General features: G+C 58.4%; 1 long non-coding RNA gene across 1 annotated transcript; it reads right to left on the bottom strand.

Annotated features, from left to right (window-relative positions):
* Positions 1 to 6,393: 6,393 nt before the first annotated feature.
* LOC121041024 (uncharacterized) lies at positions 6,394 to 9,981 on the bottom strand. Its single transcript, XR_005795521.1, has 3 exons — positions 9,801 to 9,981; positions 9,523 to 9,696; positions 6,394 to 6,610 (listed from the first exon to the last, which is right to left on the bottom strand). It is a non-coding gene; the product is annotated as an uncharacterized LOC121041024 (long non-coding RNA).
* Between the last annotated feature and the right edge of the window lie 1,686 nt (positions 9,982 to 11,667).

Below are 11,667 nucleotides of genomic sequence, written 5' to 3'. Positions count from 1 at the left end.
CTTCCCCTGGTCACGTGCCCTGCCCTCACCTCCCTGAGCTCTCAGCCTGGGGGGACCGTCCCCTCTCCACGGTCAGACAGGCCTGTGGGCGCCGTGTCTGGGCCACATCTCGCTAGCGAATGGTTCCAGCTCTCTGAGCGGCAATCCCCTCATTTGTGAACTGGAGGGAAAAAGTAGGTCCCTCCGCAGGCTGCTGTGGGCATCCGTGCAGTTTTATGGATGAGAAAGTTCTAGGGGCGCCTGGGTGGCTCCGTCGGCTGAGCCTCCGACTTCGGCTCAGGTCACGATCTCGCGGTCCGTGGGTTCGAGCCCCGCGTCGGGCTCTGTGCTGATGGCTCGGAGTCTGGAGCCCGTTTCTGATTCTGGGTCTCCCTCTCTCTCTGCCCCTCCCCTGCTCATGCTCAGTGTCTCTCTGTGTCAAACATAAACAGACATTTAAAAAAATTTTTAAGAAGAAAGTTCTATGGAAAGCCGAAGGCCGGGACCCAGGCCCGGGGGGCATGATTCCACCTTACAGCAGGGCAGACCCTGTTCTCACATTTAGTTCTCACCCAGCCCGATGAGCCCAGCACTGTGTGCTTTACGGCCGAGCTGACAGGGTCACAGAGGCGAGGACCAGGCCGCCCGGCAGGGGGAAAGGAGCTGCGTCCCCACGCGCGCCCGCAGTCCCTGGCGGTCGGACTCGGCCACCCCGCCCAGCCCCTTGGGTCCGGACGCTCTCACCTCTAAGAGCCACGGGCTTCCCAGCGGATTTCAAATGACAGGCCGGTGGCGTCGAGGGCCGTCCGCCGAGTGAGGCAGGCTTGGGTTCGAATCCCGGCCCACCGCTGGGCTGTGTCATTCTGGACCCGCCTGCCCGTAATTCCCAACCCTCAATTCCCCAACCACGGCTCCTGCCTCGGCCACGGAATCCAGTGAATGCCACGCGACCGGATGTCTTGAGTGCGTGGGGCTTGTGCTCGGGTGGTCTCCCGCGAGGACATCCTGGACCGAGCGCTGGCCCGAACCCGACCGCAGGCTGGAGCCGAGTCCCCGGAGAAGCCGGCCAGGACCAACCAAACCGCAGTTGACCTGCAGACCCCGAGCGTCAGGGTCCCCCCGTAAGCCACCAGTCGGCCAAACTGGCTTCTTTTGGAAACAGCTGGCTGATTCACTCTCTGCGCTTTGGAGCCTTCATCCACAGGACGGGGACACGGCCGCCCACGCCCCAGGGCTCCGGGAGAATGAGGGGACACACCCGAGTTGGCCGGGCCTCCTGTGGGCCCCCCGGCTTCCCTGCAGGAACAGAGCCCCAAGAGCACCTGACGACTCTGTCTCCCCACACGGCCACGACCGTGACGTCCTCAGGGCAGGGCTGGCCTGACCCTCATCTCAGTGCCCGGCGCCTGGCACAGAGCCTGGTGGGAAGGCGACCCCCGGGACACGTCTGCGGCTTTCCTTCCCCGGCTGGCTCAGGGGTGTGATGACGCCCGGACGGTACTGCCTCTCACGGCCCTTCACAGGGTCACTCCATCCGGGTGCTGAGTGACTGTCCTTCCCGAGCACCGTCACCGCAGGTGCGGGCACAGGTGTGCTTTTACGTAAGAATCGCGGGAATCCCGATAGCCAGGTGTATCTGTGACGGCCACGCTCAGGCTTGGAGATGCTGCGGAGGGTGTGGCTTCAGAGAATTAGGGAGACCTTTAAGCCCAAGACCCGGGGGGAAGCAAGGACTGGGCTCGCACCCTCTTCACAGACCCCCTTGTCACCCTCAGAGGCCCCAGGGAGCAGGGACCAGGGCGGTGGACGGAGCCCCCACGCAAAGGACCAGCGAGGAGCTGATTCGAAGGGTCCTCTGCCGACGGGGCATCTGAGGGAGTGGACACAGACCCTGAGGTTCCATGGGGACCACCTGGTTCTCTCCACCCTTCACCGCTTTACACACGAGGAAGCTAGAGTTCCAGAAGGAAACCACACAACACGGTGGAAAGCTCAGCTCAGCCAGAGACAGACCACGCGGGACCCAGGGGTCCACCGGGTTGGGCCAGCCCGGCTCCCCGGCAGGGTGGTTGCGGGGGGGGGGGGTCCCTGGAGGCCGGCCTGCCCACTCTGAGCGTGAGGGTGGCAATAAGGGAGCCACAGAGGCCTGCCTTGCCGGAGACACAGCCTCTGCGTGAACTTTCCCGGGCTGCCGGGAGGGGCCGAAGCGTCTTCCCAGACCCGGGACGCTCACGCACCGCGGTGATAACTCCGTGTCCGAGAGCTGGACGCCCTGTGATTCCAAGCTGGGAGCACCTCTCAGAATTCCGTCCGTGAACGTCACCACCAAACCCATCACCGCATCTGAGGAAATCAGACCCTTCGGGGTGAATTGAAGCAAAGAAAAAAAATTCTGCACCTCTCACGTGCCCAAGCGCTCGGCCAGGCACGCGGCATTTATCTTAAATGTTTGAAGCGTTTTTTAAAATGTTTATTTACTTATTATTGAGAGGGAGAGAGCACGCGAGCAGGGGCAGGGCAGAGAGAGAGGGAGAGAGAGAACCCCAAGCAGGCTCCACACTGTCAGCACAGAGCCGGACGCGGGGCTCCAAGTCACGAAGCTCGAGAGCATGACCTGAGCTGCAACCAAGGGTCGGACGTTTAGTCAACTGAGCCGCCCAGGCGCCCCCCTAGGCATGCTACACTTCAACAAATGTCCTCTTATGAGACACGTATTATTATCCCCATTTCATTGATGAGGAAACTGAGTCCGATAAAGGTGAAATTACCCCCATTTCATTGATGAGGAAACGGAGTCCGATAAAGGTGAAATAACTCACCCGGGAATCGGTAACAGGACCTGTGTCCTGCTCAACTCTCCATTCGTGTGTGCAATGAATCATTCGTTCAGTATTTAAGGGGTATCTGGTCCCTGCCGGACGCTCTGGGACCTGAAAGTCCATGCCCTCGGCCTCTGTATCGTGCTGCCTCCCAGCCTACGGACTTCCTGCTTCGTTGCACGTTTGCCGAGCACCTGCGATGAACCAGAACCCAGGCCGGGGGGCACCGCCCTGCACTCGAGGACATGGCTCTCCAAAGCCGCAGAGGCCGCCGCAGGAAGGGTGGGTCCACGGGGCCCCTGCAGCTTGAGAGGGTGCTGGTGGCCTGGCTGGCGTGGAGAAGGTGCTTAGCAGGTGTTCGAAGCCCAGAGCAGTGGCAGAGTCCTTCTGGTATCCCGTGCACCAGGACCACCAGCCTCGGCTTGCAGAGCTCATCATCACCTCCCGGGGCAGCCCTGCCCTTGCCGAGCCGCTCAGACCCCCCTCTGCAGGGGCTCCAGCCCACCTCCCGTGCGCCCACAACTGCACGCGCCTAGAATTCGTCCTGCGTGAGTGTTATCTGGAAGCTTCTACCAGTGTTTGAGTCTCGTGGCCATGAAAACCTCTACCAGTCGCAACCTACTCTCTTGACTTGTCTTTATGTAAACAGGCTCACGGATGGTCCCACGATGCGCGTGAGCAGACGGAGGCTCAGAGGAGCCACGTAACTTTCCACTGGTCACGGAGCCAGAAGTCACATCTAGACAGCTGGTCCCGTGCTTGAAACTCGTTCGCTCGATTGTTGGCCGTCGGTCCCAAGGCCCCCCAACAGCACACGCTCGGGGCCACCAGCGAGCTGGAGGGAGAGAACGGTATCCCCACCCTCTAGTTCCCACGGACCCCCAGGAACTGGGTGAAAACCATTGTGAAAATATCGAGTGTCTTTTGCTCACTTAATGTTATGGACGCCATCCCGAAAGATGAAATGATAAATTTTGACCTGAGATCATATAGAAACATCACCACTACGCACTGGGGTTTGGAGCACACTGAATTATCATTGTGAAGAAAATTGCTGAAAAGAATATTACGATATTTTGGGGCTCCTGGGCGGCTCAGTTGGTTAAGCGACGGACTTCGGTTCGGGTCGTGATCTCACACTTTGTGGGTTCGAGCCCCGCGTCGGGCTCTGTGCTCACAGCTTGGAGCCTGGAGCCTGCTTTGGATTCTGTGTCTCCCCTCCCCCCCCCCCGCCCCGTTGCTCATGCTCTGTGTCTCTTGATAATAAATAAACATTAAAAAATTTAAAAAAAGAACATTATGATATTTCAATTAAAACTAACAAAATGCATGGGGAAAAAAATAAGCAAAATGAGTAAAAACTCATTATCCTTCCCAAAAGGAGAGGCAGAAGGGAGGGCATTGGTCTAGGACCTAGGAAGGACACTTGGTGCGACCCTGCCGTGAGCCAAGGGCTGGGTACACAGCAGCGGAAAAGCTTCAGTTTCTGACTTTAAAGAGTTGACCTTCTAGACGCGCATTCAGCCACTGGACCTACGGCCACAGCCGCATGCGACGCTCTGTGAGGGGAGCACGCGGCTTCCTAGCTGGAAGGTTACAGGGACAGCCCTTCTAATTTGTTTTAATGTTTATTTGTATTAGGGAGAGACAGAGAGTGAGTGGGCAAGGGGCAGAGAGAGAGGGAGACACAGAACCGGAAGCGGGCTCCAGGCTCCGAGCTGTCCGCACAGAGCCCGACGCAGGGCTCGAACCCGTGAACCGTGAGATGGTGACCTGAGCTGAAATCGATGCTTAACGGACTGAGCCAGAGGCGCCCCGACAGCCTTCCTGATAAAACTGACATTTTAGCTGGGACCTCAGGGACTTGCGGGACAAAGCAGACGATAGCCGAGAGGGGATCAAACGAGGCATTTGGAATATAAACAAACCTGGCGTGTGTGTGCGTGCACGTGTGAGCGTCCGGATGTCTGTGTGTATATTCTCCTGTGTGCGTGCGTCCAGGTGGCTGTGCACAGATGTGGCCGCCCCGGGGCCCACGCGTCTCCGGCACCCGCCGTCCTCCCCGGCCGCGTCCGGAAAGAGGACGTCGGGGACGCTCCGTCGGTGCCCGTTCTGAGGTCGGCGGGGCGTCCGGCCCGAGCCCCCGCTGTCCCGTCTGCTGGCTCCGCCCTCCTGCTCCCCTCAAGCCGCAGGTGGCCACTGGGGATTTGGTTTCTGCAGACCCCGCGGGCCAGGGAAGGCAGCCGGGGTTCTTTCTGAGTCTTAGCCTCACATTTGGAGGTTGGCCTTGAGATGTCGGTTGCTTAGCAACCGCCTCCCGGCCCGGGCCGCCTCCACGCCTCGGGTTGTCTGCGGGCCCCCGGGCAGGCCTGGAGGTGTGTGCTCCCAGGCCGGCTGAACCCGGGGGGGCCTTTCCAGGGGGGCTCGGGGTGACCGCTGCCGGCTCCGCCAGAGGCACAGTGTGGGGGTGTCTGGAGGGCCCCCAGCTCCCCGCTCCGTCCCAGAAGCCCCAGCCAGGAGGGGGGGGGTGGAGGTTGGCTTTTGCAACCCGGCCAGCCCTTGGTTTTCCCAGCTCTGGGCACAAGCGCCCCTCGGGTGACACCGTACCTCCTTCCCCCTGGCTCTGCAGGAGCTCGCTGACCCCCGTTGTCATGTCCAGATGTCCAGGTGTCTCAACACCCAGCGCCCAGGGCCTCCAGTTCTGCCAGACTGCAGGGCACAGTTCGGCTCTGCTCCCACGGGACCAGGGCCGGTGGCCCCCTGCCCTGCCCATCACACCCCGTCGGTTTTATCCCTGGCAACCTGCAGAGTCCGGGTGCCTGTTCCATGTCGTCGGGATTCCAAACCAAAGCTCTGGCAAGCAGGGGGGGCTGTGGCTGCCGCGGCTGGGGAGACGGTCCTCACGGCCAGAGCTCTCCGGGGGCCCCGAACGGCCTCCAGCCGTTCTCCATTTCCTCCCTCCGTGGCTGGGCCTTACTCGGCGCGCACACACGGCCTTCCACGGCTGGGAAGCGTGTCCAGGAAGCCAGGGGAAGTCTCAGAGAAGATGCGGACTGGCCAGCTGGGGTTGGGTCCAGCCCCGAAATCATCTCAGGGGCTGGCTGTCAGCAGGATGAGGAAGCCCGTGACCCATGGTCTCCCCAGGAGCACCACCCTGTCGGCCTGTTCTCGGTCCTTCTGGATGCCTCTCCTGGGTCCTTTCTCAGATTTCATAAGTGGGCTTGTTCCCAGCCTGCTGCTCCCGACTGCCTTCTGCTCGTGCCCCTGTCCCCTGCAACCAGGACTCCCGCCAAACCCACCCCTGCCTTCCCTCCCCGCCCCACCCCCCTGCCCCTCTCATCCTGCAAATCCTCCCCGGCCCAGTTCATACGCCACCTCCTCCAGGAAGCCTTCCTCAACACCTGTTTGGAGCTCTCTCATTCCTCAAGCCTTACTCCTCCGATCCCCCCTGCTCCTCCCCTCCCCACATGCTCTGAGGCTTGAAAATACAGCACGCAACCCACTGGCCCAGAGTTCCCGATGCTTGAGGGGAGACCTTGTTCCCCGCCGGGGCCTGGACTGGCCCTGAGTTCGCTCACCCATTTTTTTTTTTTTTTTTTTTTTTGGTGCCGCCTCTGTTTCCATTTGGTCCTGGAGAGGCCACGCGAGAGAAGAGAAGGCGCCCTGGGCTGGGCGGAGGCCACCCGGAGCCTGCCCCAGACCTTGGCCTCGTTTGTTCCGGATCGAGCAGCTAACCACACGCCCGCGGCAGTTCTAGGCGCGGAGGATGTAGTCCTACGCAGAACAGACTCCTTCCTCATGGCGCCGACCTTCTGGTTTGGAAAGATGGGCAATAAATCGTAAGTGAGTCGACGTTTACGATGCGGATGACGCTAAGTGCCGCGGGGACGAGACGAACACGGAGAAGGGCGCAGGGGAACGCGCGCGGCCGGCCATCCACCCGCCCATCCTGCCGCGCGCCCAGCCACGTCTTACCAAGCACCACGCAGAGCCCCGGGGGGTGGGGTGCACACACGGACGAGATTCACCGTGGTGCAGGTCGCCGAGTCCTTCGACTCACCCGGCTCAAGTAGAGTGCCTCGAATGGAGGGGAAACTGCGGACGGTTCTGACCCCCGAAGCTCCGCCTCCCGGAGGGGGCGCTTGGCGGGGCTCTTAGTGGATGAGTAGGAGCTCACCCCCGAGGCTGGGGGGAAAGGCCTTGGAGGGAGAGGGAAGGGCCAGGCTCCGAAGCCCGGAAGAATGTGACGCTCTCGGGGAGCAGGGTATCATCCGAAATGCCTGCAGGGCTGCCTGAGATCCTGATGGGGAGGCAGGCAGGGGCCAGATCATAAAGGGTCTTGTGGCCCACGCCAAGGAGGTCGGGCTTCATGGAAGGGTAGTGGGGGAGGCACTGAAGGGTTTAAGCCGAGGAAGAGCGTAGAGACTTTGGAGGGCCACGTGTCAGCGTGCCGAGCAAGGCGGGGTGGGGTCACAGGAGGGGTCTGTCCTGGCCCATGGGGGCAGGACACCATGGCGGCTGACACTGAGGCCGCGCGGAGGGTGGAAGAGAGGAAGAGAAGGGAGGGGTTGTTGGGAAGGAGCCCGGCCCTGTGGGTGACAAGCAAAGCCAGGCGCTGAAAGGGGAAGCCGAGGGAAAGAGGAGGTCGGAGGGTAGAGGGTAAAATACAAGCCAGGGGCCGTGAACGGTGACGCTCCTGTCGTTTGTCCAGGAAGAGAAGCCAGGGGTCGCTAAAAACAGAAGACCCCTGGTTTCTGCACTATCTCGTTCTCCAAACTCTTGTTCAAGGTCCCGTCGCTCCCTGGGGGAAGGGGCGGGGGGGCTCTGCTCCCTCGACCTGCCCCTCTTTACTGCCAACACCCAGCCTTTTTCTGGGCCCTCTTCCCTCGCCCCAGGAGGCCTCACTCACTGCACACGGGTGAGTGTTGCCGCGTCCAGACCTGCCACCTCCAGCCAAGCGCCTCCCCTGAGCTCCAGGCAGACAGAACATCCCGCTGCCCCAGTTCTCGCCCTGAGCCCAGCCTACGCCAGGGAGGAAAAGGCCGGAGGTGGGGGTTCAGCCGATTCCGTCCAACGATGCCCTCAATGCCCGTCTGTCCTTCCGCTCTGTCCTCCTCAGTCTGGGGCTACGGTCCCCACGGTCACAAAATGGCTGCCGAGATCAAGACGCCACCTCTGCGTTCCGGGCGGGAGGAAGGACACAAAACCCAGAAACCAGGAAATGGTAGCAAACTCTGGTACTTTCACAAGACTTTCCTAGAAGCCATCCCCCAGGGACTTTCACCCACACCTTTTTTAACCAGAAGGGGGCCACCGGGCCTCCCGTGACTGCAAGGGAGGCTGGGACATCAGGCGCCTCTGTGGCGGCTCTGACCGAAAGCGGCTGTTTGCGAGGTGACGGGCAGCGTCTCCTACCGCCTCTGAGGTTCCGCTCCGTCCCTGCTCGCCTCAGCGGTGGGAACAGACGGCAGCCGGGTTCTGGGAGCAGGAACCCCCAGGCCTGGGCCCCGGAGCCCCCTGAGTGCTGCTCCTGGGGTGACCTCGGTGTCTGGCAGTGTCACAGGCACATCAGGGCTCTCAGACTCTTAGCGGGAGCGCTGGATGCGGGTCATCGCACCGGACAGATTCGTTTTGCGCGACGTGTCTGGGTGACGATGCTTCCTTACACACAACCAGAGGCGTCGTCTCCCACACAAATCACTGCCAGGACCACACAACAGCGTTTCCGTTATCTCTGTGCAACCGGCCTCCCCGGGCCGATAAACAGCCGGGCTTGAAACGTTGCTTCTGCAAATTGAACTCTGCGGGGCCAAAGGACTACCATTGCGTTCATTATATTCCCAGAATCCTCCATTTATCCCTGGCCCGCCGCTCCGGTGCCCGGGTGGGTGTGTTTGCTCGCCTTTGCGAAAGCACAGGGCTGGCCAGGCCCGCGCAGCCTCTGGGACCTCTGCTTCCTCCCCTCGAGCGGTGGGCAAGAGGCCCGCTTTGCCCGGGTACAGACGCTTTGCTTCAGACACCCGTGCATTTGACTGCTGGAGGCGCCAACCTGGGGACGCGGCCCCAAGGCCGGGGCCCGGCTCCGGCCCCAGAGCCAATTACCATGTCATGCGAATCCTGGCCTTCACACATTAGGTGCATCGTGGCTGGTCTATTTTTAAAGCCACCAAAGGGATCAATTCGAGCCTGAAATGCTCCTCTGGCCTCAGCACACTCTTTGACTTGGGGCTATTCCTAGACAAGGGGCCTCTTTGGATGGAGGGGAGACGGGGCTGGAAAAGGGGCTGCGGGGACCATCCCACGACCACCCACGCCCCCCCCCCCCCCCCCCCCCCCCTCCGGGGTTGGTATAGGGTAGGGAGGCAGCCCCTGAGCAGGGAGCTGTTGGTGAAGGGTAGGGAGGCAGCCCCCGAGAGTCCCGGGCAGTCGGCAAACACCTTGGGCTCAGCACAGAAGTACAGCCAGGCTCCTTCTCTCTCCAGGCCTTGGAAGCAGACAGGAGCCTCTCTCGGAGACGCTGAGAGAGCTCACGTTGGGAGGGCCCGTCAGTTCCGTATTTGTACGCGAACGTGCACGAGTGCTCACAGCGGCATTATTCCTAACAGTCAGAAAGGGAAAACAACCCGAATGGCCATCGGCTGGCACACAGATACACACAGGCTGCCGTGCAGGTGACCCTGGGACCCGTCGCGCTAGTGAAGGAAGGCCCCGAGAGACCACCTACCGTCTGATTCCGTCCGCAGGAACTGCTCGGAACAGGCAAATTTGTAGAGATGGAAAATGTAGATCAGGAGTTTCCTGGTGGTGGGTGTATGAGAAGGTCAGAGCTAAAGGGTGTGAGTTTTCTTTCCCGGGGTGATGAAATGTTCTAAAATCGATCGCAGTGATGGCCGTGCACCTTGTGAAGGCAGTAAAAACCACGGGCCTCTGTAAATAGGTAAACTGTGTGTGCAATGATCTCAGAGCTATTACCGGCCCCCCCCCCAAAAAAAATTCACTTACAGAGACAGCAATTTCCTTGAATTGGTGGGATGGGTCCTCCTAAAAGACACCGGGACATGGGCTGATGGTAAACGGCGTCTCCAAGGGTGGCTTTGCAGACGGATGGGAGGGTATGGGCCGGAACGTGGCAACAACCCAAATGTCCGTTAGCTGATGGGTGGATACACAAAATAGAGTTTTTCTGTACAATGGCATATATTAGCCATTATCAGATACGTGGTTTGCAAAAAAAAAAGTCTCTGTTCTGTGGCCTGTCATTTCATTTTCCTAGCGGTATCCTTTGAAGAGGCACAAGCTTTTAATCTTTTTAAAAAAATTTTTTAATGTTTATTTGGTTTTCTTGAGAGAGACAGAGAGTGCGAGCGGGGGAGGCAGACAGAGAGAGGGAGACGCAGAATCCGAAGCAGGCTCCAGGCTCTGAGCTGTCAGCACAGAGCCCGACGCGGGGCTCGAACTCACGAACCGCGAGATCATGATCTGAGCCGAAGTCAGACGCTCAACAGACTGAGCCACCCAGGCGCCCCACAAATTTTTAATCTTGATAAAGTCCCGATTTACCTGTTTGTTCCTTGATTGCTGGTGTTTTGGGGGTCACAGTTAAGAAAGTATTGCTGAGGGGCTCCTGGGTGGCTCAGTCAGTTAAGCATCCGACTTCGACTCAGGTCATGATCTCACGGTTTGTGGGTTCGAGCCCCACACCGAGCTCTGTGCTGACAGCTCAGAGCCTCGAGCTGCTTCAGATTCTGTGTCTCCTCCTCTCTCTGCTCCTCCCCTGCTCATGCTCTGTCTCTCAATAATAAATAAACGTTAAAAAAATTAAAAAAAAAAAAGACTATTGCTGAATCCGAGGTCATGAAGATTTGCCTCTATGTTTTCACCTTAGCGCTTACAGTTAGGTCTTCGATCCAGTTTGAATTAATTTCTTTAGTTATAAGGTGTGAGGGAGGGGTCTAGCTTCATTCTTTTGCGTGTGGATACCCGGTTGTGCCGGCATTGTTTGTCGTAGAGATGATTCTTTTCCCACTTATTGGTCTTGGCTTCCTTGCCAAAAATCAACTGACTACCATTGTGAAGGTTCGTATCTGGACTCTCAACGCTACCGCATTAATCTATATGCCTATACTTACGCCCACACCACAGTGATGATCTTCGTAGATCACTGTCACTTTGTGATAAATGTTGAAATCAAGAAGTATGAGTCCTCCGGCTTTTTTCTTCATTTCCAAAATTATTCTGGATATTTGCTTGCTTGAATGTTCATACAAATTTCGGATCAGACACCAAAGAAGGCAGCTGGGATTCTGATCAGGATGCCACTGAATCCACGGATCAGCATGGGGAAGGCTGCCATCTTGCTGATTTTAATTATTCTGACCCCTGAACAGAGGATGTGTTTCCATTGATTTAGATATCCTTTAATCCCTTTCAATAATGTCTTACAGGGGCGCCTGGGTGGCGCAGTCGGTTAAGCGTCCGACTTCAGCCAGGTCACGATCTCGTGCTCCGTGAGTTCGAGCCCCGCATCAGGCTCTGGGCTGATGGCTCAGAGCCTGGAGCCTGTTTCCGATTCTGTGTCTCCCTCTCTCTCTGCCCCGTTCATGCTCTGTCTCTCTCTGTCCCAAAAATAAATAAAACGTTGGAAAAGAAAAAAAAAATTAAAAAAAAAAATAATGTCTTGCAGTTTTCAGGGCATATGTTTTGCGCTTTTGTTAAATATATTCTTATACAATGCTCATTTTCTGTTTCTGGTGTATAGAAATTCAACTGATTTTTTGTATACCGACTTCCCAAACGGTCCTACCAATTCTGATGCATTACCTGTGGCGACAACATCTCCACCCCTATGATCACATTCTCAGTGAATGAA

Source organism: Herpailurus yagouaroundi, unplaced genomic scaffold, assembly GCF_014898765.1.
Source record: "Herpailurus yagouaroundi ecotype Mexico unplaced genomic scaffold, PumYag 182, whole genome shotgun sequence".
Lineage (NCBI taxonomy): Eukaryota > Metazoa > Chordata > Mammalia > Carnivora > Felidae > Herpailurus > Herpailurus yagouaroundi.
Note: the sequence above shows the minus strand (reverse complement) of the source record. Positions and strands in the feature narration are given on the sequence as shown.